The sequence below is a fragment of the Sinocyclocheilus anshuiensis genome, unplaced genomic scaffold, assembly GCF_001515605.1.
Source record: "Sinocyclocheilus anshuiensis isolate Anshui unplaced genomic scaffold, SAMN03320099.WGS_v1.1 scaffold2539, whole genome shotgun sequence".
Taxonomy (NCBI): domain Eukaryota; kingdom Metazoa; phylum Chordata; class Actinopteri; order Cypriniformes; family Cyprinidae; genus Sinocyclocheilus; species Sinocyclocheilus anshuiensis.
In genome coordinates this window covers 326677-337935 of record NW_015557068.1, presented here as the reverse complement: position 1 = coordinate 337935, position 11259 = coordinate 326677, and the positions used below count along the sequence as shown (strand labels likewise).

The following is an 11259-nucleotide window of genomic DNA, read 5'->3' as shown; positions in this document are numbered from 1 at the left end:
AATCAATTGGATAGCACAACAAACAGCATGAAATTGAGCAACAGTAATGGTGAGAAGAAGAAGATGAATAAAGAAAGAAAGAAAGACAGACAGACAGAAAAAGCCCAAGGTTGTCACTTCTTGCTTTACTCTGAAAACACAAATCTTTTAGTTGTTTATTAATCTGCCATATTAAGTGGATTTATGCTGTGCTCTCATACTGTGACACATTTCCCCTCTGCATCTGAGCAAAACTCTGAATGCATCCCTGCAGGTAATGGGAGAAGGGCGATATGGGGACACGGCGTGCCGAGGTGGCACTCAGACTGGTGATGGGGATCCAAACAAGGAGCCTTTTTATTCCTTTTCAGAAGCTCCTGTAAAACAATCGGATATCAGGACACTGATGACCCCGAGAACATCGGTTTGGAGTTAACCTTACAGGATAGAAAGGAATTGAAGGTCTCTGCGTTGGACAAACATAGTATTGCCATTTATTCCTGCGCGCAAGGACGATTTTCATCGCATAAAAGAGACTGATTGTGTCCGGAGACGCGTGTGCGCTCGGTGCGCAAAAAGACCCTCCATCACCAGAAGCTTCGTGGAGACGCGGGTAAGTTCAGCCTGATTTCAGTGCGCTTTCCTTTAGTGTTTCCTTAAAACGAAATTTACGCAGATGCCGCTTTCCTGTTGTTTTATATAAACGCGTACTGTTTTCGGGTGTGCGCCCTCTGGTTATGATTCACCTCTGTACGTGTTTCCAAGTCCTTGTCCAATCGTTAATGCAATTGGTAGAAAAAATAGGCTATTATGCTCATGGCCATTCTTGGGTGGCTCGTGGTTTCTATTCAAAAGGTTGGTAACCCGACATATCTGTGTGTGTAATTTCCCGTTAAAGATCATGTCAGATGGTGGAGAGCTTTGGAGTGGTTTAAGTAGTTTTACCGCAATGCTTCATTATATGTGCATGTGGCTCCGTTGCGCTCACCTTTTATAAATTACACCCCTTTACGCTCTACTTTACATTGGTACTCGGTTATTGTTTTTATACATTCATTACGTAACAAAGATTCCAATTAACTTCCTTAGGAATTTATTGGATTAAGATGTAGTCTATTAAATCCGGACGGATCTTCTGAAGCGCGCAGCTGCGCAAAGGCGAACCGTGCAAATTGACGCAGTCCTTGGAGAAAATATCACTGAACTCTCTGATTATGTTCCTCTGTGATCCGCGGGTTCATCGCGCTATTAGTTTCAGGAGATTTTCTGTTGTTGGAAGGAAACTGCAGAAATGTCCATACTTCAGGCATAATGGAGCTAGCTGGCCTTTTCCAGGAGCCTCTGAAGGGACATTAGGAGCGCTCTGTTAGTCTCGCCTGAATGCTTGCTTTCCTTGGAGAGCTACTGCTTGACATTCTAGAGGAAGAAGAGCGGGAGTGAATGGGCCGATGTGTTCTGCATTGATACCTGAAGCGTTCATGTAGTAACTTTGCGCCCAGCGGAACGTTTTCGTTCCTCAGAGAAACAGAGCGAACAAACCTTAAAACTGCGTCCGATTCGGAAGCTGGACATCAGATGGGTTAAAAAAGCAGTATCGGATATCAGCTACCGGCTCAAGGGAAGATGACATGCTCTCGGCTTGAATCTAAAGCAATAAAATCGACAATATTTAGCTTAATAATAATAATAAAAAAAACTGACACAAAGGAACATAACTATAACCTATAATAAACAGAACGATGGTGCGGACGCAGATATAGTTATATTAGCGTAGTTTTAAAGGATGATAACTGTAACTGTAAAGTTTTATTAATCGTTCAGATTCTACAAGGATAAAGTCCACATAACAGATAACGATAACGATAACGACACAGAGGAACGATATGATCGGAATCAATTTCAGAGCATTTTTTCCCCCAGTTGATGAACGATAAAACATCGACAGCCAATCAGAATCCATCCTGCTTTAAAGAGCTAGAGCATTATAATTGTAGCCTATTATTATAATCAGAACTTTATCTTGTGTGGATGCTAGTTTTATATAATAATAAAGCTAGTTTAATAATAATAATGCATTTTATTTATCATAATATTAATGCATTTTATTTATCGTCAACCCAAAGCGCTACAACAACAAGTTTACAACAATAAACAACACAAAAAACAAAAAAAAATTTAAACGCACTCAGTTACAATAAGCCGCTTTAAAAAGTTGAGTCTTTAAAGATTTCTTAAAACAGTCCAAGGTTGGTCAGTCGTGGAGCTGAAACCGAAAAAGCTCTACCACGCATAGTTTAATTTATATACAGGCTGCTGGCTGCAGAAGGATATTTATCTTTAAAGTATGATAACGATGATTTTTTAACAACAATTCTAATTGTATGAGAACAGGGAAGTCCGCACCACAACTATCACGACATGAGGATGTCATCACTTTCAAGAACAGAATTTTTTCCCAGCTGATGAACGATAAAACATTGACAGCCAATCAGAATCCATCCTGCTTTAAAGAGCTTGAGCTAAAGCAGCAGATGGAATAATGGCAGTGCCTGCTTATAATAAACAATGCTATTGTGCTTTGGTAGTTATCATTATAGTTATTGTTCTATGACGTCGTCATCTAGCTAAGTAAACATGTATGCATTTGCGCGCCACTAACTGAGCCGTCTCTCTGTCTGGCGTCCTGAACGTTTATGTCATCGCTGAAGAGCGGGGCCGCACTGGGACACATGCAATGCTTTGTGTCTCAGCGCTTGTCAACCTGAGCATTGCTCACAACCTAACCTGTCTTTGTGGATTTTTCGCTTTGTCGTCTCTAATGCCTGTGTGCGAACGCATGTTTGTTTTAGCGTTGACCTCATCTCTGCGGCGAGCACACGTCTGCTCTAGTGTCTGCTGTTTACGGCTCTCACGCTGACCACAGAAGAGCATTAGTCATTTAAATACCACCAGAAGTTCTTTACAAAGCTGAAAACACAGTTTTCTCATTAAGTCTGCGAAACGGAGCGCGGCCGGTCAGCATACCGTCTGGATTCACCCGATACGGGCCGAAGGCTTTGGGAAATGCACTTCCTGGGCTCGGCCTAAATGTGATTAGTTCAGTCACCCTGTTCATGTCTGCCTCACCTCGCTGATGAACCCCCGCTCCAAACCTTCCACTTCATTTTTCCTGCATTCCCGGCAGCTCCTCAGAGGCTTGATTGATTACAGAGGATCCTTTGACCCCGACTGGTCTCAAATTAAATCAACCAAACACATTAATCAATATCTATTGGGTCACGGGGTTGAATTGCAATGCGTGATCTGCCATTAGTGTGACCTACAGCTGGGTGATATATCAAATATTCACGATTTATTCATCATGAATTTGCTGGCGATGTAAAATTAAATAACTTCATGAATAGCGTGATCCTTATATATGTGGTAATTGCATTTTTAAAAATGAAAAACATCAGTAACAAAATTGCATTAGAGTTAATTTATCAATTGATCAGTGAATTGTTTGTCACTATTATATATATATATATACATATATAGTTTTGAAAATTCACAATAACAATAACAACATGACTAGCATTTAAAATGCGATTAAAAAACCTTTAAAAGCTTATTAGGCTTTTTTCAATAAAGACTTAAACTTTACTATTAGTTTCCATTAGTTGGAATTAGTTAATGCATCTACTACTAACATTTCTTAATAATGAGCAATACATTTGTTACAGCATTTGTTATTTTTTGTTAACGTTGGTTAATAAAAATACAACTATTCATTGTTAGTTCATGTTAACTCGGGTCCATTAATAATAACATGCACTTTTGATTTTAATAATGTATTAGCAAATGTTGAAATTAACATTTACTAAGATTAATAAATGCTTTAGATGTATTTTTCATTGTTAGTTCATGTTAACTAAAGGACCCTTATTGTAAAGTATTGTATTGGGACCTTTTTTAAAACACATATGTAAAAACAATGTGACAATAAGGCATCATAAGTGTGAGAGAGATTGCATAAAATACTGTGTGTGCTTGACAGGGTTTGCACTTAATGAAAACTATTTAAGATGTGAATGCAAAAATAAATACAAATATTGATATGTCGCCATCGTTTCCATTAATAAGGCCATCCACATTTGCTCTAAGGTAAATGAATGTTATTAACTGAACGCATTGATTCTGGGCATTGCAGTGTGATTGTAAGTAAAGAAATCACAGTGCCATAGTGAATGTGATGTGTCAACATTATGAAGAGTTCACTTCCTTAACATGATCAGCTGTAATCACTTTCAAATGAGGCTTTTGACTTGATTCTGACTCGCAGTCTCCAGTTTTTAATCACATTGCTGCTTAATTTAACAAATTAATGAAAGGAAAATGGCAGATAAAAATGCTTTGCAATGTCACACTTCATTTCAGCTCATGTAAGAATAATATCCAATCAATTTTACCACTTCATGAGCACATTTTACTAAAACTCACAAAACTTCAGATTAGTTTTGCTCATGTTTCATGAATGAGACCCAGAGTTTCACCCCATACAGCAAAAATATATTTTCAAATATATTTATGTAAATATATTTTCTACCAATAGGCTATATATATATATATATATATATATAGCCAATTTCTTTGTATATTTTTGAAAATATCTTTAAAAAATATATATTTTTTAAATGTATTTTGCCCTATATATTTCATATAAATCTAGTTTTGATATCTAGTAGGCTATTCCATTCACATTCGTATTTAGCCTATATATAGGCAATTGTAAGATTGATAATGTATTTTCTTGCCCCTGAAATATATTTTGGTATATGAAGGTTGAAAATAAATATATTTTCTATTTCAAATATGTATTATTGAGTTTCACTGTTTATAACATATATTTTGCATATCTTGAAAATATAATTTGGAGAGAGCGAGAGAGAGTTTTCTTTTTTTTTTTGCCATATGGGACTGCTTTTACTTTTTGAATTCAGTATTCTTGTCAAAAATGGTAACAAAGTTCCTCTGAAAAAATAAAATTATATTGAATATTGTCAAAAGGCAATGTTGTTCATCTCTAGTTTTGATGTGTCACGCTGTGACCGAAATCCGACAGGTTGAGAAATCCCAGACATGATGCAATCTTCATTTTTTGTGTGTCTGTGGCTATGTGTACGTCTGTGCATGTGCGGGTTGAGATGTTGAAAGCGGCTTATTATAGTGATCCAGTAGCTCTGTTAGATTGTCACTTCAGATGCAATGGGAGTTGAGGGTTTCCTTTGTAAGAGCTATCTGCTATTTACTCCTCTGAAGAGCAGGTGAGATATTGCTTTTCTCATTTTGTCTTCCTATCAGCTGAACTGTTGCCCTGAAAACGCTCACTGTATCTCGCTTTTTGTCGCTGTATATGTTGTGATGTTCTGCCAGATTTCTCAGAGCATCTGAAATGAATTTGTGCGTCTCCACAGGGCCCCTTAGGGACTTCGCCTTCCCATTGGCCGCAGTGTGTTTTGTGCCCTAATGAAGGAAATTTATAACCGAGCAGTTAATTCACAGCCTGGGTGACACTGAGGCCTACCATTCGTTAAAGCGTTGTTGACTGTTTCCATATGAAGCAAGCTCATTGGCCGCTAATTTGCTGCTGCTCCTATTTCAGGCTGCAGTTTTTCCGCTATTTTTTTTTCAATGAAAATATGTGACATTTCACCAAAAACACAAGTATACATACAATTCACTGCATTTTCCAGTTTAAATGAACAATAGAGGCAGTAAAACACTAACAATTTTGAAATTATGATTGTCAATTAACTCTTTCCCCGCCATTGACAGAATTTTCCGTCATTTATGAGACAACGCTTCCCCGTCATTGATGGCATTTTCCAGCTTTCCGTGTTTTCACCGGTGTACGGTAGGAAGCGCTATTATGCTTCTTCTGCAAAAGTATTGAATGTCTGGAATAAAACACAGCGAAGAAGAAGCAGAAACAATCAATCACGTGCGTAAGCAGATGCATGTGTAAAATAACGCGATCATCAAGCATTAACAGCATATAAATCAAAACTGCCTAATGCTACCGAATGAAATGACGATCCAGGAAGTGTTTTAGAACTGTGCAAGCTTTGGATGTGTTGATGGAAGTGAATGACTCCATCTATGTTCTGATCATCGTTCTGAATCTGACCCGGACGTAGTCTTTTACAAAAACGCGATTTTCTCAGCTTTTTGTTAAAAATATATATTTTTTTTTTCATGAAACTTACCCACATTCAAGTGTTGATTAAAAATATTGCATGAAGCTAGAATAAAAGGTTTTCGAGGCTCTGTTCTTTTTGACATGTTGCATGTTCAGATATTCATACAACAAAATATTCTGGGTGCCATTAAACTTTTGTGAAAATGATCAAAAATGCCGGTGGTGGCTGGCAACTTCAAAAAAAAAAAAGACGCTGGTGGGAGTTATAAATACTTGGTTTTTGAGTAGTTCCTTGCACAATACTCTGCTATGAGCTCAAAACACTTTTACCATAGTGCATGATATGTAAACATTAATGCATTTTGACGTTTGCATCACATAACCAGCTCCATATGTGTGGCTTTTCTGATAAAGTAAACTTGCTCGTTAGCGCACCTGGTACAATATTGCTCTTTACAAAGTACTCCGGTACGAGTGAAACTTTAAAAGAGCTTAAAGACGTGTAGAGGCAAGTTAAAAAGGCATGCTTGGTTCAGCAAATGTGCTTTCATCTCACATTAGCTTTTGTTAACACTATTGGTTAGGGTTTAGTGTAGGTGGTATGTTAATTTCAAATGCGATGGAGTATAAAACTTTTAACACCAGACATTTCATTTCAGAAATGGCACAGTACGTACAACTACCAAGGTATTAAAATTTGCCACAGTCACATTTAACTAGGGCTGTGCAATTAATCGCATGCGATTGTCAAGTGCATCTCGTCAGTAAAGCTGGTTCCGTGATTGGTAGTAAATCTCCAGCACGTGCTTTCAGATGGAGCGGCATGCTTTCCAAGATATCGGCATCGGCTGTCAAAAAAAAACAATATCGGTCGACCACTAAACTGAATCAAATATTTATAGTTCAATGCTCTGACTAGGGCTGTGCAATTAATCACATGCGATTGTCATGCGCATCTCTTCAGTAAAGCCGGTTCCGTGATTAGTAGTAAATCTCCATCACCTGCTTTCAGATGGAGCAGCATTTACTACACCGGCTTTACTGACAAGATGCGCATGACAATCACATGCGATTAATTGCACAGCCCTACATTTAACATTTGTTTTGGATAAAATTTAACATGCTATTTAGCGCCAGTCACTGGATATTTCACATTGAAACTGCCATGAAATGTGCTGCAAGCAACACAATATCATTTAGCAAAAAGGTACTCAGATGCATATTTTTTTTCATGACACGGGGATGTTTAAAAAACCCAATGTAGAAAAAAAATAATAATGCTTATAGAGACTCTTGTGGATGTATCACCTGAAAAGCGACGTATTTCCCCAACAAATTTCAGGTTTTATGGAAATCTAGGCAGAGTGACATATTTCCAACACCTAGGTTGAATATTTTGCTACTATTCCTTCAAATCTTAATCTAATTTAACCAAATTTTACTTGCATCAGCCCAAACCTTACAAAAGTTACTGGATTGATTTGATTTTCCCAACTATTGCACCATTTTACATTATCGACAATAAAACAGAAGTCACAATACCCTGGTAAAGCAAAACTTGCTAGATGTCATTGTTCCCATTGTAATTCCCATCACTTTATTAGGTTGTTTAAATTCCAGCCCTGTGATTCATTAAATCTGTAGACTGTTTTCATATGGATGGATCTCATTGGATTATTTGTCAGCACACTTTGAGGCTTCACATTTCAGCCGCACTTGTTGGCTCAATTGCTTGATTTGATCTTGACCTATGGATGTCATTGCTTGATGGACTGAAAAGGAATCGCTGTTGCATTATGAGAGGATACATGGGCTCTTCAATTAACTTTTGTAGATGGTCCCGACTTCTAATGCGAGCGAAGTGTTGCCTGCGGGAAGAACATTTTGTTTTCCCTTCAAGAAGACTTGATCTACCAAACCAACAGGCTTTAGGCTGGGAATCCCACTTGTTCTTCCCCATGACAGATACAGGTGCATCTCAATAAATTAGAATGTCGTCAGTCTGTGTGCATTGAATTTATTTAATACACGAGTTTCACAATTTGAATTGAATTACTGAAATAAATGAACTTTTCCACAACATTCTAATTTATTGAGATGCACCTGTACAGCTGAATGAGAAAGACTTTATCTCTTTTAAATAATGGCTCTGCATTGCAGTGATGTGAACTTCGACTCGCTTCACAGGGCCGCTTTTGTGTGTTTCTCACAGGCCATCATTTGTGAGGGCGTTTGGGCAGGTCTACGAACAGTTTGATAAGATGTAGTTTGCATTCAGATCAAGGTATGCTGTGCCAAGACTCCCTTTTCCACCGAATGATAAAGCAACATATCTTTGAGATTTATAAACAGAGATGGCTTTTGTTTCTCCAGGCTGCGGATTTCCAAGAGAACTTAGTGTGACAAGATTTGGCTTGTTGATCATATATTGTTGCTATCTTTTTGGCTGAGACTTAATTGTTGAGAATAAAAGTTGAGAATATCACGTTTCTGCCTTTCATAAGAGAATATTATTGTTGAACAAATATAGCCATGTAATAGCCAAGTCCAGATTTCTCATACATGCATTTTAGTATGACGGCCAATAATAAGCAAACACTTAAAGGGTTAGTTCACCCAAAAATGAAAATTAGCCCATAAAGGATGACGTATGAGGTCAGCGCTGCGCATGCGCCGCTCAGAAGTGACGAACGCTGAAGCGCAGCGGAGAGATCAAAACAAAACAACGGTCACTAATTAGAAGTACAAAACGAGGATTTGTAAGAATGTAGGAGGATTTCGATATAAGCCAAGAGGAGACTGGTTTTAATTTGCTAAAGTAAAGAAACTTTTGCTCCTGTTAACAAACGTTGGTTTTCACGAGACTCACCGGCGCATGCGCAACGCCGACCTCATACGTCATCTGCCCGGAGCTGCTTCCGTTTACAACAGTGAGCGCAAGCTACATTAAAGTGATTATTACATTTTGAATATGGATATTTTTCTTACAAAAATGCATCGATTCGCTACAGAAGACCTTTGTTCACCCCCCGGAGCCGTGTGAGACACTTTTTTTATGGATGGGTGCTTTTTATTTAACTTCTTTTGGACTGATGCATGCAACACCCGCTGAGTGCCATGAAACAGCTTGAAAGACCAAAGACAATTTTTAATATAACTCCGACTGGATTCATCTGAAAGAAGAAAGTCATATACACCTAGGATGACTTGAGGGTGAGTAATTTATGGGCTAATTTTCATTTTTGGGTGAACTAACCCTTTAAGTGTGATAATCTGTTCCGGGATCAGTAGCTCACAGGGTATACGTTTTTAAAAATACATTAGTGCGATTCATAAACACGCTGATTTCAATATGATAAATGTTTTTCATTTATAAATTAAAATCCATTTTTAGATAACTTTAAAGATGTAAGGGTGATACACCTGTCCAGATATAACTGATGAAAAAAAAGGAAAAAAAAAAAGAAATGGAAACTCCATGTAGCTCGACATAATATTTTATTATTATTTATTAGAAACTGAAGCAGTTTTGTTGAAATTTAATGAAACTTTTGTGAATATCATATTCATGATATTTGTAAAAATAATTTTTACTTAAAAAAAAATATATTAAAATAAATTATAAAAATGTAAACAAATGTGAACACTTGCATGTATTGAAGTTGTAAGGAAAATGTGTTATTGCTTTGTACTTTTTTATTTCTGTACAGTGGTTTGTACAGAAAACCACCATGTGATCTATGTAATCATGTGACCTCTAATATAAAGATTCTTCTGCACTTGCTACTGTTTTAGGCATTGAGGAAAATCATTTGTGGTTGTATTCCCCATGTAGTTTTTTTTTATTTTTTTTAAATTTATTTACACTTTCTGTTAATTTGGATCATTGTGGACAATTTTTAAAGATGCGGTGAGTCTTTTACTAACTTTCTACTTTATGGTTACACCACATGACATTTTAGAGTTATTAAATGTAATCTTTTCTTGAAAATTGAATGCAGGTTTTTCAAATCTTTCTCTTATTATTTCATCTGTTGTTGAAAAGTTTTGTTTCACACTTTATACTGCTGGAAGCACAATTCAATGGGTTTACGAATGGCAAGTGTGAAATGTTGCTTAACCCGGGGTTAAAAAGCTTGAAGTTACAGGAATTATTGAGTGTGAAAGAGGCTGTGAAATTGTAGCTCGTAGCTGTGCTGATGTTGTTGTTCTGTGTAATGTTTCTGTGTCCATTGTGGGTTTTTTGGACATCGTCAGCCGTTCGGTGTTTAGCATAGCCATTATTGTTAGCAGGGACAGCAGCTAAATGTCTCCACATACATTCTGTTTAATTAAGTAAATCAGTCTCTCGCCCAAGCCAGATATACAATTACTGCAGGGGGCGTTGCCAAAACACCTGCCGCCTGTGTGTGTGTGTGTGTGTGTGTGTGTGTGTGTCATTCTCCCTTCCAAGTCTCCATTTGTCTATTAAAATTGCACTTGTTCCAAAATTGTGTTGCTGCAAATAAGAGCAGGTCATACACCAGTGCTGCATTTATTTGATCAGAAATACAGTAATATTGTTAAATATTATTACAATGTTAAATAGCTGTTTTCTATGTGAATATATAGTTTAAAATGTAACTGAAGCTGAATTTTCAGCATCATTACTCCAGTCTTCAGTGTCACATGATCTTCAGAAATCATTCTAATATGCTGATTTGCTAATTCTAATTTCTGATTATTATCAATGTTGCCACTTCATATCTTTGTGGAAACTGTGACACATTACTATTCAACATTTTGTGGTAAGTTAAAAAAAATAAAAAGAAAAAAAGAAAGAAATTCATACTTTTATTAAACTGGAGTACATTAAATTGATCAAGTGAGATTAAAGACATTTATAATGTTATAAAAGATTTCTATTTCAAATAAATGCTGTTCTTTTGATCTTTCTATTCATCAAAGAATCCTGAAAAATAAAACGTATCACTGTTTCCACAGAAATATTGTGCAGCACAACTGTTTTCAACACTGATAATAATCAGAAATGTTTCTTGAGCAGCAAATCAACATATTAGAATGATTTCTGAAGATCATGTGACACTGAAGACTGGAGTAAT

General features: G+C 36.8%; 1 protein-coding gene across 1 annotated transcript in view; it reads left to right on the top strand.

The window, feature by feature from the left end:
- Positions 1–270: 270 nt before the first annotated feature.
- The window catches only part of LOC107676693 (adhesion G protein-coupled receptor L3-like), a 298216-nt gene continuing 287227 nt past the window's right edge, over positions 271–11259 (top strand). Inside the window, exon 1 of the mRNA XM_016471337.1 lies at positions 271–592. The gene's annotated coding sequence lies outside the window, so the exon portion shown is untranslated. The remainder of the gene's footprint in view (positions 593–11259) is intronic.